Below are 13,518 nucleotides of genomic sequence, written 5' to 3'. Positions count from 1 at the left end.
TGAAGATTGATATTCATTAGACTTATCATGAATGTGGAGTAATTTGTAGAAACACCCAGTATTTGTAAACATAGATCAGTGGTAGCCAACCCTCTTGGAGAGCTACCTCGAGGCAGGATTTTCTATGGTCCTATTTTAAAGGGATAGCATAGTTCACCCAAATTAATTACATATTTACATGTTTGTTTCTTATGGAAAAGGAGAGACCGCAATCCATCATATGGTTAGCCACTGCCAGGTCCGGTGGCAACGAGAGATGAGACGTTGAGCGGATGGAACCGCCACTTCAATCTCCTGATCTGGAAACAGAGAAGGCTGGTATCCGTAACAAAATCTGGAATGGTGACAGGCCGGTGGAGGAACACTGGAGAGTGTTGTGTGCGTACTCCACCCAGGGAAGATGCTGACTCCAAGTGGCGGGGTTGGCAGACACACAGCACCATAAGGCGGTCTCCAGATCCTGGTTCACCTGCGCCGTTTGACCGTTGGACTGAGGGTGATAGCCCGAGGACAAACTGGCTGATGACCCCAGAAGAGTACAGAACGCCCTACAGAATCTGGAGGCAATGTCCCCGGTCCCCGCCCCGGTCGGAGACGATGTCCAGAGGAAGTCTGTGAAGGCGGAAAACATGCTGAATAAGTAGCTGATCAGTCTCATGGGCAGATGGACGCTTAGGCAGTGGAATGAAATGTGCCGCCTTGGAAAAGCGGTCCACAATGACCAGGATGACAGTCGGCCCTCTGAGGATGGAAAACCCGTGATGAAGGGTCGAGGAGGTGTTGTCAGCGGATGTAGAACCCCCAGAGGCTGCTGACGAGGAGTCTTGTTCCGGATGCATGTCGGACAGGCAGCCACAATGGTCCGAGTTTCCGCCTCCTCTGAGGTCCACCAAAACCTCCTCCTCAGAAACTCTAGTGTCCGCTGCCCTCCCAGGTGAGAGGTGATACCCACTGAAGTGCCTTGGACCGTGCCTCAAGAGGAACAAAAAGTTTGTTAGATAGACAGCCGTCAGGAACTGCCTCCCTACCTTGTGCCTCCCTCACTACAGTCTCTATACCCCTGGACACTGGCACTAGGATGAGCGACCTGGGGATGATGGATCCAAGCGGCCAATCCTCACTGGAGCTGGAGAACTGTCGAGAAAGGGCATCCGGCTTCACGTTCTTAGACCCCGGACATTAAGATAACGTGAATCTGAACCGAGGGAAGAAAAGAACCCAACGAGCCTGTCGGGGACTGAGGAATTTAGCCTCCTGGATGTAGGCCATGTTCTTGTGGTCAGTCCAACCGTAAATGGATGTTCCAAACCCTCCAACCAGTGCCGCCACACGACCAATGCCATTTTGACTGCAAACAGCTCCCAATTACTGACATAATAGTTCCTCTCTGCTGGAGTGAGACGCCTGGAGAAGAAGGCACGGAATGAAGCTTTTGGTCTTTAGCCGAGCACTGAGAAAGAACCACAACCACGCTAACGACAGAGGTATCCACCTCTGCCACAAAGGGAAGAGAAGGATCCGCATGAACTAGAATGGGTGCAGAAGAAAACCAACATTTCAGGTTCTGGAACGCCTTCTCAGCAGCAGGGGTCCAGCTTACATGCCCAGCATTTCCCTTGGTGAGCGCTGTCAGTGACGCAGCCACCGAAGTAAAGTCTCTCACAAATCTCTGGTAGAAAACCCAAAAAAACGCTGGACTTGCTTGATTGTGGTGGGCTGCGGCCAGTTGACCACCACTTCTACCCTTTGGGAATCCATCCGTACACAGCCCTGAGACACGATGTACCCAAGGAAGGAGATCTGAGGAACGTGAAACTCACACTTTTCGGCCTTCACAAACAATTGGTGAGAGAGGAGTCTTTGAAGAACTTGGAGAACATGTTGGATGTGTTCAACTATGGACTTGGAGAAGATGAGGATGTCATGAAGTTACACAAACACAAACTGGTGAAGGAAGTCACGCAGCACATCATTAACCAGGGCCTGGAAAACGGATGGAAAATCCAATTTTGAGAAAACTGTAGCTCCCTGGAGTCTTTCAAAGGCTGACAACATAAGAGGACGACGGTGATGGTTCTTGATGGTAATGTATCCCCCATGCCTCTTTCCAACAAAGAAAAAACCCGCTCCTGCGGGTTAAGTGGACAACCAAATAAATCCAGCCGCCAGCGCCTCATTAATTTACAGTTGAAGTCGGAAGTTTAGCTAAATACATGTAAACTCAGTTTTTCAATCCTAATAAAAATTCCCTGTTTTAGGTCAGTTTGGAACACCACTTTATTTTAAGAATGTGAAATGTCAGAATAATAGTAGAGAGAATGATTTATTTCAGCTTTTATTTCATTCATCACATTTCCAGTGGGTCAGAAGTTTAAATACGCTCAATTACTATTTGTTAGCATTGCCTTTGAATTGTTTAACTTGGGTCAAACGTTTCGGGTAGCCCTCCACAAGCTTCCCACAATAAGTTGGGTGAATTTTGGCCCATTCATCCTGACAGAGCTGGTGTAACGGAGTCAGGTTTGTAGGCCTCCTTGCTCGCACACACTTTTTCAGTTCTGCCCTTAAATGTTCTATAGGATTGAGGTCAGGGCTTTGTGATTGCCACTCCAATACCTTGACTTTGTTGTCCTTAAGCCATTTTGCCACAACTTTGGAAGTATGCTTGTGGTCATTGTCCATTTGGAAGACCCATTTGCTTCTGTAACCGATGTGAAATGGCTAGCTAGTTAGCGGTGGTGCACACTAATAGCGTTTCAATCGGTGACGACACTCGCTTTGAGACCTTGAAGTAGTGGTTCCCCTTGCTCTGCAAGGGCCGCGGCTTTTGTGGAGCAATGGGTAACGATGCTTCGTGGGTGACTGTTGTCTGTGTGTACAGAGGGTCCCTGGTTCATGCCCGGGTAGGGGCGAGGGGACGGACGAAATTTATACTGTTACATTGATTCTGTTGACCCAGATCACTGGTTGCTGCGGAAAAGGAGGAGGTGGGGGGTGAGTGTAACGGAGGTGAAATGGCAGTATGACGGCTGCATGGTCCCATGGTGTTTATTCTTGCGTACTATTGTTTGTATAGATGAACGTGATACCTTCAGGTGTTTCGAAATTGCTCCCAAGGATGAACCAGACTTGTGGAGGTCTACATTTGTATTTTTACTTGTACTAATGATGTCAAGCGAAGAGGCAAAGAGGCACAGGTACACAGGTACACCTCCAATTGACTCAAATTATGTTAATTAGCATTTCAGAAACTTCTAAAGCAATGACATAATTTTCTTGAATTTTCCAAGCTGTTTAAAGGCACAGTCAACTTAGTGTATGTAAACTTCAGACCCACTGGAATTGTGATACAGTGAAGTTTAAGTGAAATAATCTGTCTGTAAACAATTGTTGGAAAAATGTATTGTGTCATGCACACAGTAGATGTCCTAACCAACTTGCCAAAACTATAGTTTGTTAACAAGAAATTTGTGGAGTGGTTGAAAACAAGTTTTAATGACTCCAACCTAAGTGTATGTAAACGTCTGACTTCAACTGTAACTGTTCATGGCTGCAGTATCTGGGCCTGAGAGAGAATACAGCCCTCCTCTCTGAGAGGTGGTGCCGGGCAGGATGTCGATGGAACAATCGTAGGATCTGTAAGGAGGCAGTTCGCTGGCCCTTCGTTTGCGAAAGACCTGACCCAGATCCCAGTACTCCCAAGGTACGTGGGAAAGATCAGGCTTGTAATCCCCAGCCAGGGGAACAGGAGAATCGAAAGCCTCCAGAAATGCAGGACCTGGAAAGGTTTGGAGATAGTTACTGGCGGGTGGACTGGAAAGGATTTCCACCCAGAACTCTTCCCGAGGGCCAGTCAATTTGAGGATTATGGATAGAAAACCACGGATGTCCAAGAACCAGGGGAAGCTCAGGAGACCAAATGTAACTGGATAAACTCCACATGATAATCCAGAACTCATAGCTGAATAGGCATGTTGAGTTGCTCCACCTTCCCAGACCTTAGGGGTTGACCATCCAGCACAGTGGCCGACAACGGAATGTCCAGCTTAGTGAGAGGCAGCCCCTGTTGGCGAGCTAATGTATCCAGAAAACGATCCAGAAAACAGCCAGTAGCCTCAGATTCTTTGAAAGCAGGAATGTTCAACTGCCCATTGTCCCACTGCAAGTTGGCCAGAAGCAAGGTGCGTACCGTGTCGGAAGCTGGGGACTGTATCTGACTCGCCAGTATTATCCCGTCTACTGACGAGTCATCCTGTTTCCGATCAGCTCGGGACAGGAGGCACGGAAATGTCCAGACTGTCCATAGTAAAGACAACGTTAATCAGAAAGATAAGCGGAGGCTTTGGGAGTATTCACTCTTGAGGTTTCTTATGTCGGCCTCAGAGAGCAAAAGCACCTGGTCATCCGGAGCAGCGACAGTGTTCCAGGATGGCTCAGTATTATCTGCCTTGATGCAAGCATAGAATGTGTTACGCTCATGTGGGAGGGATGCTTCAGTGGACACCGCACAGCTGGATTTTCCTTTGTAGTCTGTGATAGTCTGTAGTACGTATCACATGCACATCTGAGTTGTCACATCAATTCAAGTTTGAGTCTGTATTGTCTTTTTGCGTCCCTAATGGATTTGCGGACCTCGTACCTTCTTTCCTTGTACACATCACATGCCACCAAGTCATTGGGGTTCATTCATGTGACTCGAGTCCACAACTCTGTGAATTAGTCATTCAAAAATCATGTTAAACACTGCTGTTGCACAGAGTGAGTCCATGCAACTTATTATGTGACTTGTTAAGTGCATTTGAGGTCCTGAACTTATTTAGGCTTGCCATAACAAAAGGGGTTGAATAGTTATTGACTCAAGACATTTCAGCTTGTCATTCATTTGTAAGAATTTCTAAAATCAAAAGTCCACTTTGACATTATGGGGTATTGTGTGCAGGCCAGAGCCAAAAATCACAATTCAATCCATTTTCAATGCAGGCTGTAACACAAAAAAAATTGTCATATTTATTCATTTATTAATCATTCACCTTTTATACATTTTTCACCTTTATTTAACCAGGTATGCCAGTTGAGAACAAGTTCTCATGTACATCTGCGACCTGGCCAAGATAAAGCAAAGCAGTGCGACACAAACAACAACACAGAGTTACACATGGAATAAGCAAACGTACAGTCAATAACACAATAGCAAAGTGTATCTACAGTGTGTGCAAATGTGGTAAGATTAGGGAGTTAAAGGCAATAAATAGGCCATAGTGGCGAAATAATTACAATTTAAGAATTAAACACTGAAGTGATAGATGTGTAGAAGATGAATGTTCAAGTAGAGATACTGGGGTTCAAAGGAGCAAAAAATAAATAATAATATGGGGATGAGGTAGTTGGGTGGGCTATTTACAGATGGGCTGTGTACTGGTGCAATGATCAGTAAGCTGCTCTGACAGCTGATGCTTAAAGTTAGTGAGGGAGATATAAGACTCCAGCTTCAGTGATTTTTGCAATTCGTTCCAATCATTGGCAGCAGAGAACTGAAAGAAAAGACAGCCAAAGGAGGAGTTGGCTTTGGGGATGAACAGTGAAATATATCTGCTGGAGCGTGTGCTACGGGTGGGTGCTGCTATGGTGACCAGTGAGCTGAGATAAGGCGGGGCTTTACCTAGCAAAGACTTATAGATGACCTGGAGCCAGAGGGTTTGGCGACGAATATGTAGCGAGGGCCAGCCAACAAGAGCTTACAGGTTGCAATGGTGGGTAGTATATTAGGCTTTGGTGACAAAACGGATGGCACTGTGATAGACTACATCCAATTTGCTGAGTAGAGGGTTGGAGGCCATTTTGTGAATGACATCGCCGAAGTCAAGGATCATTGGGATAGTCCGTTTTATGAGGTTGTGTTTTATGAGGGCAGCATGAGTGAAGGTTGCTTTGATGCGAAATAGGAAGCCGATTCTAGAATACATTTTGGATTGGAGATGCTTAATGTGAGTCTGGAAGGAGATTTTACAGTCTAGCCAGACACCTAAGTATTTGTAGTTTTCCACATATTCTAAGTCAGAACCGTCCACAGTAGTGATGCTAGACGGGCGGGTGGGTGCGGGCAGCGATTGGTTGAAGAGCATGTATTTAGTTTTACTTGCATTTTAAGAGCAGTTGGAGGCCACGGAAGGAGTGTTGTATAGCATTGAAGCTCATCTGGAGGTTTGTTAACACTGTCCAAAGAAGGGCCAGAAGTATACAGAATGGTGTCATCTGTGGAGTGGTGGATCAGAGAATCACCAGCAGCAAGAGCGAAGTCATTGATGTAATCAGAAAAAAGAGTCGGCCCGAGAATTGAACCCTGTGGCACCCCCATAGAGACTGCCAAAGGTCCAGACAACAGGCCCTCCGATTTGACACAATGAACTCTATCTGAGAAGTAGTTGCTGAACCAGGTGAGGCAGTCATTTGAGAAACCAAGGCTATTGAGTCTGCCGATAAGAATGCTGTGATTGCCAGAGTCGAAAGCCTTGGCCACGTCAATGAAGACTGCTGCACAGCATTGTCTTTTATCAATGGTGGTAATGATATTGTTTATGACCTTGAGCGTAGCTGAGGTATACCCATGACCAGCTCGGAAACCAGATTGCATTGCGGAGAAGGTACGGTGGGTTTTGAAATGGTCGGTAATCTGTTTGTTAACTTTGCTTTCAAAGACTTTAGAACGGCAGGGTAGGATAGATATAGGTCTGTAGCAGTTTGGGTCTAGAGTGTCTCCCCCTTTGAAGAGGGGGATGACTGCGGCAGCTTTCCGATCTTTAGCGATCTCAGACGATACGAAAGAGAGGTTGAACAGGCTAGTAATAGGGGTTGCAACAATTGCGGTTTATAGTTTTAGAAAGAGAGGGTCCAGATTGTTTATCCCAGATGATTTGTAGGGGTCCAGATTTTGCTGCTCTTTCAGAACATCAGCTATCTGGATTTGGGTGAAGGAGAAGTGGGGGAGGCCAGTTGCTGGGGGTGGTGCAGAGCTGTTGACCGGGGTAGTAGTAGCCAGGTGGAAAGCATGGCCAGCCGTAGCAAAATGCTTGTTGAAATTCTCGATTATTGTAGATTTATCAGTGGTGACAGTGTTTCCTAGCCTCTGTGCAGTGGTCACCTGGGAGGAGGTGCTCTTATTCTTCATGGACTTCATGGACAGTGTCCCAGAACTTTTTGGAGTTTGTGCTACAGGATGCAAATTTCTGTTTGAAAAAGCTAGCATCTGCTTTCCTAACTGCCTGTGTATATTGGTTCCTAACTTCCCTGAAAAGTTGCATATCGTGGGGGCTATTCAATGCTAATGCAGTATGACCAACACAAAAACATCTTGTGGCAAGGGCAATCAAGTCGGAAGTGAACCAAGGGCTATATCTGTTCTTAGTTCTGCATTTTTTGAATGGGGCATGCTTATATAAGATGGTGAAGAAAGCACTTTTAAAGAATTACCAGGCATCCTCTACTGACGGAATGAGGTCAATATCATTCCAGGATACCTGGGCCAGGTCAATTAGAAAGGCCTGCTTGCTGAAGTGATTTACAGAGCAATTGACAGTGGTGAGGGGGGTCATTTGACCACGGACCCATTACGAACGCAGGCAATGAGGCAGTGATTGCTGAGATCCTCGTTGAAGACAGCAGACGTGTATTTAGAAGGCAGGTTGGTCAGAATGATATCTATGAGGGTGCCCGTGTTTATGGATTTAGGGTTGTACCTGGTAGGTTTCATGATAATTTGTGTGAGATTGAGGGCATCTAGTTTAGATTGTAGGACGGCGTGTTAAGCATATCCCAGTTTAGATCACCTAACAGTATTAACTCTGAAGATAGATGGGGGGCAATTAATTCACATATGGTGTCCAGGGCACAGCTGGGGGCTGGGGGGGTCTATAACAAGTAGCAACAGTGAGAGACTTTTTTCCTGGAATGGTGGATTTTTAAAAGTAGAAGCTCGAACTGTTTGGGCACAGACCTGGATAGCATGACAGAACTCTGCAGACTATCTCTGCAGTAGATTGCATCTCCACACCCTTTGTCAGTTCTATCTTGGTGGGAAATGTTGACGTTGGGGATGGAAATTTCAGAATTTTTGGTGGCTTTCCTATGCCAGAATTCAGACACGGTAATAAGTCAACGGGTGTAAATACTTTCTGAAGGCAATGTATATTCCTCAATGTTAATGGATGAGTCCAGGGTGGTTGAATCTTTGAACATATTCCAATCAGTATTCTCAAAACAAACCTGCAGCATTGACTCTGCCTCTGTCCAGCACCTCACTGTTCTCTGTGTTGGTGGCTCCCTCTGAGTTGCTGATTGTAGGTGGGAAGTAGGAACATAGAGATTTAATTTGATTGGCCAAAATGGGGGCGGGGGGTGGCTTTGTACGCATCACAGATGTTTGTGTATTCATGTTCATGCACGGCGGATCCTCTTCTGGGGAAGGACACATGTTGGTGATATTTTGGGAAAATGTGTTTTAGACAGGCTTGGTGAGAGGATTCTTGTTGGCTAATGATCCTGTACAGTTCACTGAGTTCCGCCTTGGTGTTTGCTTGTGGCGGTAGATGCTGTGATAATAACACAAGTGAATTCTCTCGGCATATAGTGGGGTCAGCATTTTAATATCAGAAACTCCAGTTCAGGTGAACAGGAGCTTGCAATGTTTTCAACTTCAGTACACCAGGAATTGTTTATGAGGAAACATACCCCTCCTCCTGACTCTTACCAGGAGCCGCCGATCGATCCATTTGGAATATGGAGAAGCCATCTGGTTGAATAGCAGAGTCGAGTATATTGTCTCTAAGCCACGTCTCAGTAAAAACAAAGACATAATATCCCTTTGCAATTGAAGCCTTTCTCTGAGTTTACAAAGTTTATTTTCCAGCAATTGGACATTAGCCATCAGGATACTAAGAAGAGGAGGCCATGTAGCCTAGCTTAGAGTCCCCCTTTGTTGCCTTAGGTCATCTTGGCCAAGAGCAACAGGTAAGCCCGCTGTGCAGGGAACAAATCGGTCATAGAAAATAATTGCACGAACATTCTGAGCTAACAAAGCAATAACTAAAAAAATAAAATGAAAAAGCAAAGTTGAGAAGGAACTGGAAAGATGCACACCCTCCTCAGCGCCGAACATATTATGCTTTTTACCTGTGCAACAAGAGGTGGAAAAACTCAAGATCACCTTTACTCCACACACACAAATTTGGCAAATATCCCCATGACTCTAACCCTCTGATTCCAGCTTACAAGCAAAAACTCAAACAGGAAGTACCAGTGATGTGCTCAATAAGGAACTGGTTTGATGAAGTGCATGCTAAGCTACAGCACTGTTTCGCTAGCAAAGACTGGAATTTGTTTCTGGATTCATCCGATTGCATTGAGGAGTTTATCACGTCAGTCACCTGCTTCATTAATAAGTGCGTCAACGACATCATCCCCTCAGTGACTGTACATACATATCCCATGGATTACAAGAAGCCATGGATTACAAGAAACATCCACACTGAACTAATGGCTAGAGCTGCCGCGTTCAAAGAGCGAGACACTAATCCGGGTGCTAATAAGAAATCCTGCTATGCCCTCTAATGAACAATCAAACAAGCAAAACATCAATACAGAACTAAAATCACATACTACTAGACCAGTTCTGAAGCTCGCCAGATGTGGCAGGGCTTGCAAACTATCACGGATTACAAAGGGAAACCCAGCCGCAAGCTGCCGAGTGATACAAGCCTACCAGATGAGCTAAATGCCTTATATGCTCGCTTCGAGGCAAGCAACACTGAACCATGCATGAGAGCACTAGCTGTTCCAGATGACTGTGTGATCAAGCTCTCCATAGCTGATGTGAGGAAGACCTATAAACAGGTTGACATTTACAAGGACAGAAGGATTATCAGGAATTGTTCTCAGAGAATGCGATGACCAGCTGGCATGTGTCTTCACTGACATTTTTAACCTCTCCCTGATCCACTCTGTAATGCCTACATGTTTCAAGCAGACCACCATAGTCCCTGTGTCCAAGAACGCCAAGGTAACCTGTCTAAATGACTATCGCCCCGTAGCACTCACATCTGTAGCCATGACATGCTTTGAAAGGCTGGCCATGGTTCACATCAACACCATCATCCCAGACAACCTGGACCTACTCCAATTCGCATGCTGCCCCAACAGATCCACAGATGACTCAATATCTATTGCACTCCATGCTGCCCATTCCCATCTCGACAAGAGAAACACCTATGTTAGGATGCTGTTCATTGACTACAGCACACCATAGTGCCCTCCAAGCTCATTACTAAGCTAAGGATCCTGGGAACCTGGGACTGAACGCCTCCCTCTGCAACTGGGTCCTGGACTTCCTGACGGGCCGTCCCCAGGTGATGAGGGTAGGCAATAACACATCTGCCACGCTGACCCTCAACACAGGGGCCCCTCAGCAGTGCGTGTTAAGTTCCCTTCAACCTTGAATGTGTCGCCGAACACCATCATTAAGTTTGCTGACGTCACAACAGGGGTTGGACTTATCACAGATGATGATGAGACCGCCTATAGGGAAGAGGTCAGAGACCTGGCAGTGTGGTGCATGGACAACAACCTCAACGTCAGTAAAACAAAGGAGCTGATCTTGGACTATGGGAAACGGAGGGCTGAGCACTCACCCATTCATTTCGACAGGGCTGTAGTGGAGAGGGTCGAGAGCTTCAAGTTCCTCGGTGTCCACGTCACTAAGTATCTATCATGGTGCAGACACAGAAACACAGTCATGAAGTGGGCACGGCAATGCCTCTTCCTCCTCAGGAGGCTGAAAAGATTTGCAACCGAACATCAGATCCTCAAAGTTCTACAGCTGCAGCATTGAGAGCATCTTGACTGGCTGCATCACCACTGGGTATTGCAACTGTTTTTCATCCGACTGCAAGGCACTACAAGGGGTAGTGAGTACTGCCCAGTACATCACTGGGGCCAAGCTTGGTTCCCAATCAGAGGCAGCTGTTTAGCATTGTCTCTGATTGGGGGTCATATTTAGGCAGCCGTTTCCCCCCTGGGATTTTATGGGATCTTGTTTATGTGTAGTTTCCTGTGAGCACTCCATAGCTTCATGTATCGTTTGCTTTTTAATGTTTTGTCCGTTTCATGTCAATAAATATGTGGAACCCATATCACGCTGCACTGTGGTCCGAATGTTCTTACGACGATCGTGACAGAAGATCCCACCACACCAGGACCAAGCAGCATGCCCAGGAGGAGAAGGTATCCTGGGCTTGGAGGAGATCAAGGAAGAGAAGATATCCTGGACTTGGGAGGGAATAATGGGAGGACACGAAAGCCTTCCTTGGAAGCAGACGCAAGGAGAGAAGGGAAGACAGCGTCAACGCCGGGGTTCGCGGTCACAACGAAAGCCCAAAGAACAGCCCCAAGACAAAATTTAGGGGGGGGGCACACAGGGTGGGTGGCGGAGCCGTGGAGTGAACCAGAGCCAATCTAGGAGAAGATGGAGAAATTGGAGGTGAGTGAACGGAGAGAGTCAGAGACTGTCAGTGAGCTAATGGAGAAATTGGAGGAGAGAGAAATGAGAGAGTTGTTGTGTTGGTGTATGATGCATGACATTCGCACTAAGGAGCGTGTCATCAGTTTTATGCCATTTGAGTCAGCTCTCCGTACTCGTCCTGAGGAGCGTGCTAGCAGTCTGGTAAAAACTGTCCGGCTCCACGCACCAGGTCTCCATTACGCCTTCACAGCCCAGTACGTCCTGTGCCAGCTCTCCGCACTCGCCTTGAGGAGCGTGTCATCTGTCCGGTATCATGTGTGCCAGCTCTACGCACCAAGTCTCCAGTATGCCTTCACAGCCCAGTACGTCCTGTGCTAGCTCCCTGCACTCGCCGTGCAAAGTGTGTCATCTGTCCCTGGACAATTTGTGCCGGCTCTAAGCACCAGACCTCCAGTACACCTCCACAGCCCAGTACGTCCTGTGCCAGCTTTACGCACTTGCCCTGAAGTGTGGGTTACCAGTCTGGTACCACCTGTGCCGGCTCCATGTACTACTTCTCCAGTGCGCCTCCCCTCCCCTCCCCATGAACCTCCTGAGAACGGTCCATTGTCCAGAACCTCTTGCGACGGTCAACGTTCTGGAACCTCCAGCGATGGTTAACGGTCTGGAGCTTCCAGGCAAGGCATCGAGTCCAGCTCCAGAGCTGGAGCCTTCCTCTGCGGCAGTGTCCAGTCCAGGCACGGTGTCCAGTCCTGCTCCATGGCAGGAGCCTCCCTCTGCGCCGGTACTCAGTCCGGGTACGGTGTCCAGTCCATTTCCATGGCCGGAGCCTTCCTCTGCGCTGGTGCCCAGTCCAGGCATGGCGTCCAGTCCAGCTCCAAGGCCAGAGCCTTCCTTTGCGCCGATGCCCAGTCCAGTCCAGGCACAGAGTCCAGTTCATTTCGAAGGCCGGAGCCTTCTGCGTCGTGGCCCAGTCCGGGCACGGCGTCCAGTCCAGCTTCAAGGCCGGAGCCTTCCTCTGCACCGAAGTCCAGGTCAGGTCCGGTGTGCAGTCCCACTCCATGGCCGGACCCGTCCTCTGCACCGATGTCCAGTCCAGGCACGGCGTCCAGTCCTATTTCATGGCCGTAGCCTTCTTCGGCGCCGGTGCCCAGTCCAGGCACGGCGTCCAGTCCTGCTCCATGGCCTTAGGCTTCTTCGGCGCCAGTGCCCAGTCCAGGCACGGCATCCAGCCCTGCTCCATGGCCTTAGGCTTCTTCGGCGCCGGTGCCCAGACCAGGCACGGGGTCCAGTCCAGCTCCAAGTCCAGAGCCATCTTCGGCGCCGATATCCAGTCCAGGCACGATGTCCAATACCGCTCCATGGCAGGAGCTTTCCTCTGCGCCAAGGTCCAGTCCAAGCACGGCGTCCAGTCCGGCTCCAAGGCCGGAGCCTTCCTCTGCGCCATTGCCCAGGCACGAAGTCCAGTTCCGCTCCAAGGCCGGAGCATTCTTCTGCGCCGGTGCACGGTCCAGGCATGGCGTCCAGTCCCGCTCCATGGCAGGAGCCTTCCTCTGCGCCGATGTCCTTGCACGGCGGCCAACTCAGCTCCATGGCCGGAGCCTTCCTCTGCGCCGGTCCCCAGTCCCGGTTTGGCGTTCAAACCAGCTCCATGGCCTGGGCCCTCCTCTGCGCCGAGGCCCAGTCCGGGCACGACATTCTACTAGGCTCCATGGCCGGACCCGTAGTCAAGGCAGGGGCAAAGTCCCGCACCAGAGCCGCCACGATTGCGGATCCATGAGCGGAGTGGGTACTTCGCCCCGCACCGGAGCCGCCACCGGCGCTAGATGCCCACCCGGACCCTCCCCTATAGTGTTAGGTTTTGCGGCCGGAGCCCGCACCTTTGGGGGGGACGGGGGGTACTGTCTCGCCCTGACCATGGAGAGCCTTTTTATTCTCTATTTTGGTTAGGTCATGGTGTGTAATCTAGGTTGTTTTATTTCTATGTTGGCCTGGTATGATTCCCAATC

The sequence above is a fragment of the Oncorhynchus masou genome, chromosome 3 (assembly GCF_036934945.1).
Source record: "Oncorhynchus masou masou isolate Uvic2021 chromosome 3, UVic_Omas_1.1, whole genome shotgun sequence".
NCBI classification, from domain to species: domain Eukaryota; kingdom Metazoa; phylum Chordata; class Actinopteri; order Salmoniformes; family Salmonidae; genus Oncorhynchus; species Oncorhynchus masou.
The sequence above is the reverse complement of the archived record's forward strand: the minus strand, read 5'-3'. Positions refer to the sequence as shown.